The sequence below is a fragment of the Schistocerca serialis genome, chromosome 5 (genome assembly GCF_023864345.2).
Source record: "Schistocerca serialis cubense isolate TAMUIC-IGC-003099 chromosome 5, iqSchSeri2.2, whole genome shotgun sequence".
NCBI lineage: Eukaryota > Metazoa > Arthropoda > Insecta > Orthoptera > Acrididae > Schistocerca > Schistocerca serialis.
The window spans coordinates 605,269,764-605,283,824 of NC_064642.1; positions in this window are offsets into that span (position 1 = coordinate 605,269,764).

Sequence of the window (14,061 nt, forward strand, 5' to 3'; positions counted from 1 at the left end):
AAAATCCATAAGATTCTCTAGCCCTAGTAAAAAAATTTAATATCATATAGTTTAAAACGTGGCTGTTTCCCAGCAATCCTATATAATTTTGTTTTTGACTTGAGCGTAAGTGCTCTAAATTCTGACCGTTGCTTTCTCGCAATGTAATAATACTGTTTCTCAAAATTTCATTCTGATGAAGATACACTTAGTAGGTGTCGAAACCTAGGTCAATGTACGAAACAGTTATTTGCAACAGGTTGGATATATAAGTGCTGTGTTTGATAATATCATATGGCTGAAGAGCGTAGAAGTAACAGCTAAGGATGTTCATCTGGGAAGATAAAACTTCCGGGGGTGGATTTGCTACCTGGGGGAGAATGATGCTATGTATTATGTTACTTTACTTAACATGATGCATTATATTACCTGACATGTTAACTGATACTGACAAGTAAAAAAAGGTGAATACGTCGAGATCTACTGATTTAAATGTCTTTGAAGCTGGTATTTGAGAAACTCTGCACAGTACATAGGCGTCTTCTTTTGTTCTATGACAGCAGCTGTTCTCATTCTGCTCCCGCTCTGTATACTACATTATATAAAAGTCACTTCATTATTCTGATAGATTTCCTTTGAAAAGATATCCCGTTATGCAGGTGAAATATCTGTATATATTTTCTATGTCTCGTCCACTTGAACTCACAGTGGAAAGTTACGCAACTCTCTGTGTTTCACAGGTGTAAGGGACGCTACATCTCTCTAACTAATCCCCATTGGAGTTTTGTCATATCTGCTTCTTGACTTACCTCCAGCTTTGCTTTTCCTCGCAAATATCTTTGTATTAATGTGAGGGATGCCTCCACGTTGTCAATGCGTGTTTATATATATCCCTTGAAAAATGCTCTTTTTGAAGATTTTGCTCCAATTATTACTAATCTTGCCTTCACTTCTGAAAAGTAGCTGTTTTCATTGTTGTACGAGGTGAAGTTCCTCTGCTCACGTTTTTTTGCGCTTGGCCTTCCCAAACCTATTCGTTGCACCGCTTCCGTGTTGTTGCTATATGAAGACTCGATTTTCGTCCAGTGCACTGAGTTTTGAGTAATTTCTAAAAATAGTAAACACTTATTTCACACCGGGAGTGGCAGAAGAATGTTGAACACACAATTAAATGCAGTGAAATCCTACATCTACGAAAACTGCTGTGTAACGACAGCTAAGGTGACACCTCTCCAGAACAATTTGACGTACGTCGCTTGGGAGAGATCCCTGTGAAACTAGACGTGTGCAGTTTGCGTAACAGCTTTCTATGCATTCCTTTCGTTCGTCATCTAGGTGGGACAGACGCAGTAGCCCGAGGCCATAATGTGAAGCCGATTGCGTCTTCCGATGTACCGTACTAATGACAGTTAATTTCGCCCTTACCTAACGGTTTCCTCCAAAGCTCCCAGTGTAATTGTGTGGCTGGGCCAGCAGCGTTCAGACACAAAGGGTGTGGTTCTAGTTCAAGAACATAGTGATACTAGCGACATGAACACGCAATTGGTGAGTTCTTACTGACCATTGTTAAGTTAATGTGCGACATTTTCAACCATGGTCATTTCAAAATTGTACTATTTCGTAACAATTTCGCTAATATTTTTGTATATTTTGTGTATAGTAAATCTATATTTTTCCACATAACATCGTTGCGTAGCACGAGCCAGAGATATTCATTCTCTTTTACTTTATAGGACATTTCTTGCACTCACGGGTACTGTCTAACGGAAATAAATCTTTGTAACTTACAATTTATGTACCTCTATATTCGTTTGTAAACAAATTGTTGTTTATGTACTGCAGTGTTATCATTAGATTCCTAGAGTTGTTTTGGCTTTAATACCAAAGACATTTTACTGTTCTGACAATTTTCGTATTGCATTCCGTGTAGAAACAATTTTCGTTCATTTTTACCTTCTTGTATTAGTATTATTTCATTGGAGATTTTAGTTCCTTCTTGATGACTCTGAAGAGTTTTATTTCTTGATTAAAATATTCAGATGTTTCTGCAGAGTTCTGTTGGAATAAACTTGAACCGATATGTATTGAGGACTGCCACCGGTCAGGCTAGTGGAATCTAAAACTAGTAACTCCATAGCAATGTATATCATTCATTATTATGTTATCCATTTCACCCATTAAGAGGGGCGGGGGGGTGGGTTGGTAAGGTCAGGTTATCTGAAAGAGTTATTGTCCATACACTGTATCAAATCTGTTTCATATTTCTTCAGGCAAGCTAAATTGTAGACGTTATTCTCTTCCGAGCTTCAATCTGCCGCTTAGAATGCCAGTGGTAATTCCAGCTTACATCTTTTTTGAGGTAGAAAGTCTTATACCAATGAAATTTCATAGCTGCAGGAGCTGATAGTACTATGTGCTCCAGTAATTTTGACACACACACACACACACACGCACACTCAAACTCATACACATGAAATTGTATATACATATATACGAAGTCTGTTCAGAATATTTCTACGCTTACCTTTTACTTATTGTGTGTGGTCACCTTCGAAATACTCCCCTCCACAATTGATACAACGTCCAACGCCATTTTCACTTCCGAAAGCAGTATTGTTACGCCTCTTGCCTGATGGCGTGAAGCGCCGTCTGTGAATTTTCTTTTTATCTCGCCTATCGTTGCAAAACTTGGCACTATCAACTAGGTTTTCAACTTTAGAAATGAAAAGATAGTCTGCTGAGGCCAGACCTGGAAAGTACAGAGGATCAGGCAGCACAGTGATTTAGTTTTTCTTGCTCTTCACAGACTTTGAGGTGAAGGTGTTTCTGGTCGTCAACCCATTAGTCGCGGGATAAACTTAGCGGCAACACGACGTATTCCAAGATGCTGTCTCAGAATTCCATGACATGATCCAACTGGAATGTTACATTCTTCTGCAGTCTTTCAGACAGTCAGTACTCGATTGCCACGCACAATTTCGTTCACGTTTCTGTCATGTGGGTCGTCGGTAGAAGTCTAAGGGTGTTATGAACGAGGGTCATCTGTAACTTCCGTCTGGCCACTTTTAACCATGTGACCCATTCATAAGACGGCTTCATCACTCATCACCGTAGGATGTCTGCATAATTTGGGGTGTTTCTGTAAAGGTTTTCTTGAGTTTCGTGAAAAATTTAATGCAGACGCGTTGCTCCTCTAACCTTTCCACTTCGAAATTAGCACAGTGTGTGACACAAGGTTCTACTCAATGTAGCGCTCAACAATTACTAACAAACATCCAACAATGAACTTCCGGCAGTTACACATTAAACACAGGCGTGTGCACGGATACCCAGCGCATTGCACCGCATTTCGTTCCATCACACCATTGGCGCGAAAAATTACGAATGATCCGGAATTTTCTGAACAGACCTCGGTGTTTTGCCCTTAAAGAGCGCAGTTCGGCTAAACTACATGGCCAATTCTTTTTGCTGCCTACCTTACTGCCCAAACTTCCCTCATTCGCTCGCTGTGTTTCTGTTTCCGGTCCTCTGTCCATGCTTCTTGTCGGATTGGTGTCATCGGCTTCATCTTGACTGCCTTTTTGAGTTGCCCATATTTCTTTCATCTGCCGGCTATGATCTTGCTTGCGTTCTTCGGTCCATTTTACGTCTGTTCGTTTGTCACAGTGTATCTCGTGTAGTTTGCTTTTCTTAATCATGTTTCTGAATTTTATTATGTCGTTTATTGTGTCTGCTGTTACGTTGAGTTGGTTCAGGTCGTTTTTTTTACCTCTGCCACCCATTTGTTGTTTCTAGTGGTTACCCAGTCAAAGATCTGTTTGGTCAGTCTGTGTGATGGCATTCTGTATAGGTGTCAATAGAACTGTAGTCTGCGTTTTCTAATCTTCTCTGTGATTGTCTCCGTATGTTTGTATAGTTCCTCTGTAGGTTTCTTGATCCATATTCATTGTTGTTAGTTGCGCCAAATATTTTCCTAAGTATTTTCCGTTCTACTTTTTCTAGTTCTCTGATACTTGTATGTCGTAGGATTAGTATGGTCTCTGCTGCATATAATGCCTCGGGGAACACCACCGTGTCGTAGTGGCATAATTTGGCTTTTTGTAAGATAGACTTATTGTTATAATGATTCCACACTACTTTGTATGCCTTGTCCAGCTTAGTTTTTCTTTCTTCGTTTGATTCTCTGTTATGTCCGCTCATTTGTAGTATTTCACCGAGGTATTTGTTTTGTAAATCGTGCCGTACTTTGTGTACAGAGATGAGTTTCTTTATGCTCATAAACTGTGTCTTTTCGTAAGAGATCTGCAGTTCAGTTTTGGAAGCGATTTGGTGTAGTTTTTCACTAGTGTCTTTTGTTTCGTTTATACCTTTCGTGACAATCGCCAAATCGTCTGCAAAAGCCAGGCATTTAATCTGTAGGTTTCCTAAGGATATCCCCTGTTGTGACATTTCTCATTCCTTTATTACCTTATCTAACACTAGGTTGAAAAGAAGAGCTGAGAGGTCATCGCCTTGTCGGACACCTGTGCGAATTTCAAAGGGCTCTGATAGTTCCCCTCAGAACCTTACTTCTGAGGTCGTATTGGTCAAGGTTTGCTCTCTGATAGCCCCTGTTTTGTTGTTTACTTTGCATTCAGCTAGAATCTTAAAGACAGATTTCCGGTCGATAGAGTCGTACGCCTTTTTGAAGTCGACAAAGGTGATGACCAGGTTCTGTCTGTGTTGTAAAATCATTTTCAAGTTCCAAATTTTGTTCCGCACAAGACCGCCCTTTACGGAAGCCTGCTTGGTATTCCCCAACCAAGTGGTCGGTATGGCATTCTAGTATTTTTAGTAAAGCTTTAGAGAGGATCTTGTATGTGACCGGTAGTAGGGGCATTCCTCTGTAGTTGTTCGGGTCAGTCTTGTCACCTTTTTTTGTAATGGGTGTATCAGGGCAGTTTTCCAGTCGTCAGGAATTTTCATGGTCTCCCAGATATCTCCCAAGATCCTGTGGATGTCTTTGGTGAGTTCCGGGTCTTGTAACTTCCAGACTTCCGCGATGATGCCGTCTTCTCCAGGTTCTCTACGATTCTTGAGTGATTTGATTATTTCTTTAACTTCTTCTAGAGTTGGGGGTTCACTCTCTGGATTGTATGTGCTCGTTCCTGTCACCATATCTTCCATAGGGGGGTCCGTGTTGAGGAGTTTTTCAAAAAATGGTTCAAATGGCTCTGAGCACTATGGGACTTAACTTCTGAGGTCATCAGTCCTCTAGAACTTAGAACTACTTAAACCTAACTAACCTAAGGACATCACACACACCCATGCCCGAGGCAGGATTCGAACCTGAGACCGTTGCGGTCGCGCGGTTCCAGACTGTAGCCCCTAGAACCGCTCGACCACCCCGGCCGGCCTGAGTTTTTCAAATTACTTTGGAAGGATGCCACAATTGCTTTTGGTATTGATTTCTAGGGTTCGATCCGGTCTTCTGAAGCACAAGTTGGGTGGTTGATATACAGTCATATTTTCTCTGAACGTTTTGTAGAAGTTTCTTGTATTGTTCTTCGTGAAGTCCGATTCGATCTCCGTCAGTCGCCGTTTATCATACTGTCGTTTTTCACTGCAAATGATTTTGCTTGATTGTTTCTGTGTTTTCAGGAAGTACATCCACTTCTCTGGGGATTTAAAATTTTTTCCATGCACTGATTCATTGGTCAATAGCTTGGTCACATGTGTGGTTCCACCAACGGTGTTTCTTTGTGCGTGGTGCTTGTGCTAGTTTCATGGCCTCTCGGATTCTTCCTGAAAGTTGAGTCCAGTCAGTCGTTTCCACCATTTTCATTGTGTCTGATATTTGTGTCTAGTTTAAAGTAACGTATTCTGGATCTGGTCTATCAATTCTGTCCTTCTGGAGATTTTTCTTGGGCAAAAGACGAATCCTGATCTGTAGTAGGTGGTCGTCTGAGTCGAAGTAGCCTTCGCGTGTGTCTACGTTCAAAATTTCTTTTTCTCAGTCTTTGTAGACTATTACTTGGTCGATTTGTGGTTCTAGCTTTTTGCTGGGGAATTTCCATGTGGTAAGTTTCCGTGTTGGTTTCTTGAATTTTGTTGACAAAATGGCGAGGTCGTGGCTTTTGCAAAACTCTATCAGGTGTTTCCCATTTTTGTTTGTGTCCTTGTATGGAGTATGTTTTCCTGTGGTATGTCTGTATATCTTTTCTTTTCCGAGTTTAGCGTTGAAGTCTCTCAGTATTATTTTTACTATATGTGCAGGAATTTTCCTGATAGTTTCTTCCATTGTCGTCCAGAAGTCAACAATTTCGTCCGGCTTTTACCTGTTGTAGTCATTAGTCGGTGCATGTGCGTTGAGTATTGTGTAGGATTTGTTTCCTGATTTCATTGTGATGGTGCAGATTCTTTTGTTTGGTGACGAAAAGTCGATTATGCTGTCCGTGATGGACCTGTGTACTGCAAATCCTGTGCCAAAAAGCCGTAGGTTTTTCAGTTGTCTCGATGGTTTTTCTTTGTATATTCTAAAGTTCTCCGTGTTGAAATTGTCATCGTCTTTGAATCGTGATTCTTGCAGTGCACATATTTTGAATTGAAATTTTTCGAGAGTATCTGTGAGTTGTTTCATCTTTCCTGTCTTCATCAGTGTGTTCACGTTGAGTGTGCCGATGTAGTCCTTGAGTTTGGTCTTGAGGGAGTTCTACAAGCTCCGATTCTTCTCATGATGTCCGTCAGCCCCCGGAATGCGATGCTCACTACGATCCCAGTCTACTGACTGGGGCCCAGGGTGATGAGATTTTTCTCGTTGCACCATCATGACGTTTAGTAGTTGCATATATGGCATGCTGTCGAATACAACTTGACTTACCAGATCTGGAGGTTGGTTGCGGCCGCCACTGATATGTGGAGTAGACGTCTTTTGTAGCCGCCCACTGTGTGAACAGACGCTATTAGTAATTTTGGTCCGCCCCGAGTATTTCATTTCCTCGGTACCACCTATATCTAGGAGGCATTCCGCTATCCGCCACCTAGGGAGGCGCTCGTTTGCGGGTGTATACAGGGTGGTCCACTGATAGTAACCAGGCCAAATATCTCATGAAATAAGCATCAAACGAAAAAACTACAAAGTACGAAACTAGCTTGAAGGGGGAAACCAGATGGCGCTATGGTTGGCCCGCTAGATGGCGCTGCCATAGGTCAAACGGATATCAACTGCGTATTTTTAAATAGGAACCCCCATTTTTATTACATATTCGTGTAGTACGTAAAGAAATATGAATATTTTAATTGGACCACTTTTTTCGTTTTTGTGATAGATGGCGCTGTAATAGTCACAAACGTATGAGTACGAGGTGTCACGTAACATTCCACCAGTGCAGACGGTATTTGCTTCGTGTTCATTACCAGTGTTAAAATGGACCGTTTACCAATTACGAAAGAGGTCGATATCGTGTTGATGTATGGTTATTGTGATCAAAATGCTCAACGGGCGTCTGCTATATATGCTGCTCGGTATCCTGGACGACATCATCCAAGTGTCCGGACCGTTCGACGGATAGTTACGTTATTTAAGGAAACAGGAAGTGTTCAGCCACATGTGAAATGTCAACCTCGACTTGCAACAAATGATGATGCCCTCTAGTAGGTGTTTTAGCTGCTGTCGCGGCAAATCCGCACAACAGTAGCAGACAAACTGCGCGAGTATCGGGAATTTCAAAAACGTCGGTGTTGAGAACCCTACATCAACATCGACTGCACCCGTACCATATTTCTATGCACCAGGAATTGCATGGCGACGACTTTGAACTTCGTGTAAAGTTCTGCCACTGGGCACAAGAGAAATTACTGGACGATGACAGATTTTTTGCACGTGTTCTATTTAGCGACGAAGCCTCATTCACCAACAGCGGTGACGTAAACCGGCATAATATGCACTATTGGGCAACGGAAAAGCACTATGGCTGCGACAAGTGGAACATCAGCGACCTTGGCGGGTTAATGTATGGTGCGGCACTATGGAAGGAAGGATAATTGGCCCCCATTTTATCGATGGCAATATAAAAATGGTGCAATATACGCTGATGCTGATTTTCTACCGATGTTACTACAAGATGTTTCACTGCATGACAGAATGGCGATGTACTTCCAACATGATGGATGTCCGGCACATACCTCGCGTGCAGTTGAAAAACATATTTCATGACAGGTCGATTGGTCGTCGAAGTACCATACCACGGCCCGCATGTTCAACGGATCTGACATCCCCGGATTTCTTTCTGTGGGGAAAGTTGAAGTATATTTGCTATCGTGATCCACCGACAGCGCCTGACAACATGCGTCAGCGCATTGTCAATGCATGTGCGAACATTACGGAAGGCGAACTACTCGCTGTTAAGAGAAATATCGTTACACGTATTGCCAAATGCATTGAGGTTGATGGACATCATTTTGAGCATTTATTCCATTAATGTAGTATTTACAGGTAATCACGCTGTAATAGCATGCGTTCTCAGAAATGATAAGTTCACAAAGGTACATGTATCACGTTGGAAGAACCGAAATAAAATGTTCAAACGTACCTAAGTTTTGTATTTTAATTTAAAAAACCTACCTGTTACCAACCGTTCGTCTAAAATTGTGAGCCATATGTTTGTGACTATCACAAAGCGAAAAAAGTGGTCCAACTAAAACATTCATATTTCTTTACTTACTACACGAATATGTAATAAAAAATGGGGTTTCCTATTTAAAAAACGCAGTTGATACCCGTTTGACCTATGGCAACGCCACCTAGCGGGCCAACCATAGCTCCATCTGGTTTCCCCCTTCAAGTTAAACAAGTTTCGTTCTTTGTAGTTTTTTCGTTTGACGGTTATTTCGTTTTGGCCCGGTCACGATCAACGGACCATCCTGTGCGCCAAAGAAACTGGTAATAGCCATGTGTATTCAAATATATAAACAGGTGAACAAGGCGCTGCAGCAGTCAACATCTACTGTATATAATACAACAAGTGTCTGGCGCATTTTTAGATCGGTTACTGCTCCTACAACGGCAGGTTATCAAAATTTGAGTTTCCACGTGGTGTCATAGTCGGCGCACGAGCGATGGGACGCACCATCTCCGAGGTAGCCATGAAGTGGGGATTTTCCGGTACCATCATTTCACGAGTGTATTGTGAATATCAGGATTTCGGTAAAAAATCAATCTCCGACATTGCTGCAGCTGGAAAAAGATCCTGCAAGAAGGGGACCAACAACGACTGAAGAGAATCATTCAACGTGACAGAAGCGCAATCCTTGCGCAAATTGCTGCAGATTTCAATGATGGGCCATCAACAAGTGTCAGCGTGCGAACCATTCAACGATACATCATTGGTACGGGCTTTCGGAGCCAAAGGCCTATTCGTGTACACTTGATAATTGCGCGGCAATGACATTGGACTGTTGATGACTGGAAACATGTTGCCTGGTGAGACGAGTCTCGTCTCAAACTCTATCGAACGGACGGACGTGTACGGGTATGGAGACAACCTAATGTATCCATGGACCCTGCATGTTAGCAGGAGACCTTTCAAACTGGTGGAGGCTCTCTAATGGCGTGGTTCGTGTACAGTTAGGTAAAATGGGACACCTGATACGTCTAGATACGACTCTGATGGGTAATACGTATGTAAGCATCCTGTCCGACGAACTTGGGCAATTCCAGCTGACCAATCCGACACCCCAAACCTCCAGAATTGCTACAGAGTGGCTCCAGGAACACACTACTGGGTTTAAACACTTCCGGCAGGCACCACACTCCCCAGACATAAACTTTATTGATCCTATCTGGGATGCCTCGCAACGTGTTGTTCAGAAGAGGTCTGCACCCCGTCGTACTCTTACAGCCCTGCAGGATTCATGGTGTCAGTTCCCCCCCGGCACGGCTTCAGATGCTAGGGACGTCGCGAGCACGCAGAACTGCCACATTGCAAGGCATCCCAGATATGCTAAATATCGAAATACCCTCAGACTTCAAGAAGACTATAATAATTCCAATCCCAAAGAAAGCAGGTGTTGACAGATGTGAAAATTACCGAACTATCGGTTTAATAAGTCACGGCTGCAAAATACTAACGCGAATTCTTTACGGACGAATGGAAAAACTTGTAGAAGCCGACCTCGGGGAAGATCAGTTTGGATTCCGTAGAAATGTTGGCAATACTCACCCTACGACTTACCTTAGAAGAAAGATTAAGGAAAGGCAAACCTACGTTTCTAGCATTTGTAGACTTAGAGAAAGCTTTTGACTATGTTGACTGGAATACTCTCTTTCAAATTCTGAAGGTGGCAGGGATAAAATACAGGGAGCGAAAGGCTATTTACTATTTGTACAGGAATCAGATGGCAGTTATAAGAGTCGAGGGACATGAAAGGGAAGCAGCGGTTGGGAAGGGAGTGAGACAGGTTTGTAGCCTATCCCCGATGTTATTCAATCTGTATATTGAGCAAGCAGTGAAGGAAACAAAAGAAAAATTCGGAGTAGGTATTAAAATCCATGGAGAAGAAATAAAAACTTTAAGGTTCGCCGATGACATTGTAATTCTGTCAGAGACAGCAAACGACTTGGAAGAGCAGTTGAACGGAATGGGCAGTGTCTTGAAGGGAGGATATAAGATGAACATCAACAAAAGCAAAACGAGGATAATGGAATGTAGTCAAATTAAGTCAGGTGATGCTGAGGGAGTCAGATTAGGAAATGAGACACTTAAAGTAGCAAAGGAGTTTTGCTATTTGGGGAGCAAAATAACTGATGATGGTCGAAGTAGAGAGGATATAAAATGTAGACTGGCAATGGGAAGGAAAGCGTTTGTGAAGAAGAGAAATTTGTTAACATCGAGTATAGGTTTAAGTGTCAGGAAGACGTTTCTGAAATATTCGTATGGAGTGTAGCCATGTATCGAAGTGAAACATGGACGATAAACAGTTTGGACAAGAAGAGAATGGAAGCTTTCGAAAGTTTGTGGCACAACTTGACTAGAAGAAGGGATCGGTTGGTAGGACACATTCTGAGACATCAAGGGATCACCAATTTAGTATTGGAGGGCAGCGTGGAGGGTAATAATCGTAAAGGGAGACCAAGAGATGAATACACTAAGCAGATTCAGAAGGATGTAGGCCGCAGTACGTACTGGGAGATGAAGAAGCTTGCAGAGGATAGAGTAGCATGGAGAGCTGCATCAAACCAGTCTCAGGACTGAAGACCACAACAACAAATATACGTAACTTCATACACGTATACATTACAGGCAGCGGCGTAAATAATTATTGTTGCAAATCTCTGTGCCAGAGGGCATTAGTTTTGATCGTACTATAAGGTATTTGACTGGTCAGGATGATGGCGGGTGGGCGTGACGGTCTTAGGGCGAGCCGGTGATTAGCACTTGAACACGGTCGAATAATTTACTTTAACTTTTATTAAAAACTCGTTACATACATACTCAGAAGCGGTCAGTGTCCTCGCAGCCTACCGACCCGAACGCGACGCGGAAGCCCGGTGTGTGACGACGCAGCAGGGTGTCTGATGACAACAGCCGCCCGGCCGACAGAAAGACCCACTTTTATTCTGCGTTGCTAGCTGACTCGCGCTGGCAGCGACCCTGCAATGCGGAATCAGCGGTGACGGGAATATGTGTGCCGCGCTGGAGGGTGAACGATCGCTTGCCTTCTTCACCCGTTCCCTTACAGTATGGTATTTTAAGTTGTTACCAGACCTGGTTGCATATATAGTACACGTGAACGACAAATATTCTGGGATCCCTGTGATGAACACGCAGATGCTACGTACTCGTGTAAGACAGCGTTATTAGCACCAAACAGAGTTTGAAACGGGATACGTTGTTGGTCTCCACTTGACCAGCTGGTCGAATCGTGGAATCGACGTCACCTCGCACCGTTGTTCTGAGACTACCAGCAGCCGCACTAGAGAATTACCTTCCTGCCGTTAAACACCGCAACATTGAGGCTCTGTCTGCAGTGACGTGGCAGGGTTAGCATGGACTGATGGTGAATTGCGTCGATGTGTGTTTTGCAATGAATCGCGGTTGTGCAGTACCCCGGAGGACCATAGTTTGTGAGTATGGCTCTGACCTGGGCATAAGACTGATTCTACGAATGTTTTGGAGGCACAGTGGTGGTGGTATGGGGAGCTCATCGGGTACGATTTCAGTTACGACTGGTAGTGATTGAGCGAACACTAACGGCATAACGCTACGTCACGAACATCCTGCGTCGCTACAGTTATCTCTATTACCACAACACACCCATACAGTCTGAACGAAGTACATCTTCCTACGCCAGCATTGCCAGTACCCCAGTGTGAAAGATGTTTTCTCGTTTGATTGTTCTTACAAATTCTTGAGATGACATGAACGATCTGTCGTACATTTGAGAGTTCTGTTTACCGTAACATACATTACGATACATAGCCGTCCGTTTTTATTCCATTCCGTAAACAATGTAGTGGTTTCAGTTGCATCTCAACTGACTTCTTACCAACATACGCTGAAAATCCGGTGTGTCTAAATAGCGACGCAGTAACTAACGAGCGAAAAAAGTAGATGAGTATAAAATCATGCCTAATAAATGGGATGTAAGTTCCTGGAGATTTAATACCCATGAGTTTTACTGAACCCGATTAGACGATTGTCTAGAGTTCAAAATACATTATTTGTACAACCTAAAACAAATATTTTATAGCAATCTACCGTTTGTGACGAAATAGTACGCTCGTAGAAAGAAACAACACAAAGGAAGCAGAAAAACTTCAGAAGGTAGCAATTAAAGACGATAATGAAAGGAGCTGCATTTCAGAGATGAAGACAAAGCTAACCACTTGTCAGCAGAATCTTCAAGCAAGCATTGTTCAGCGTAAACATACATTATGCATCTAGAATGAGAAGGCACTCCTAACAGCAATTTGCAGCATCCATTAAAACAAATAATCTTTCCTTTGGCAATGAAAACTGAAAAAGAAAGGTAGACAGAAGTTCGAAGGAGAGCATACAGACAGATGTTTGTAAAACACATAACGACTGCAGTATAACTTTCTGTTGTCATTTCATGTGGGAAAAACATAACAAATAAATTCACATAGAATTTCCAACCGTAAAACGAGAAATATTTGCAAGCAAAAATACATCTACATCTACATCTACATCTACATTGATACTCCGCAAGCCACCCAACGGTGTGTGGCGGAGGGCACTTTACGTGCCACTGTCATTACCTCCCTTTCCTGTTCCAGTCGCGTATGGTTCGCGGGAAGAACGACTGTCTGAAAGCCTCCGTGCGCGCTCTAATCTCTCTAATTTTACATTCGTGATCTCCTCGGGAGGTATAAGTAGGGGGAAGCAATATATTCGATACCTCATCCAGAAACGCACCCTCTCGAAACCTGGCGAGCAAGCTACACCGCGATGCAGAGCGCCTCTCTTGCAGAGAGCTCGTAGGACAAAACATTAGACACCCATAGAGAATTCATTATGAGCTTCACTCAGTACCGCGTAATTCCGCCTTCGAACGAGATAACCGACTGGATTCGGTTAGGAAGTGTGCAGGTTCGTCGCATCCAGACTAAGCCAAACGCTGAATGGTTAATCGCGCCGTTCCTCCAAATTCCTGGGAGGTTTTTGTCGGCGTTTTACCTACTGGTTTTCTAATAGGTTAAAGTCAGGTGATTTTCCTCGCTAATTGGAAGTAATAGAATGGAGGAGTGTTCAGAATACCAGTCACTCATCCTTCCAACCAAACGAACTCTACTGTTGTCGTCTTGAAAATAGGGTTATCAATAGCATACTCACTACGTCTATCTCAACTCCAGCTTCGTGTTAGTGGTCACTTCAACAAGCAGTCCCAATTAAGAAGAAGAAAAACATCCCCAAAATTTCACAGACCTACCTCTGGCTTGAACTTGCCTTTCACACATTCAAGATGAAACGCTCCATTTGGGCTTCCGCGCTCTCTGCGACGATCGTGATTTCAATATAGGCAAAAGCGTGGTTCGTCAAACCACATAACGTTCCGCCAGTCAGTGGTTCTGGGTCTGGGTCT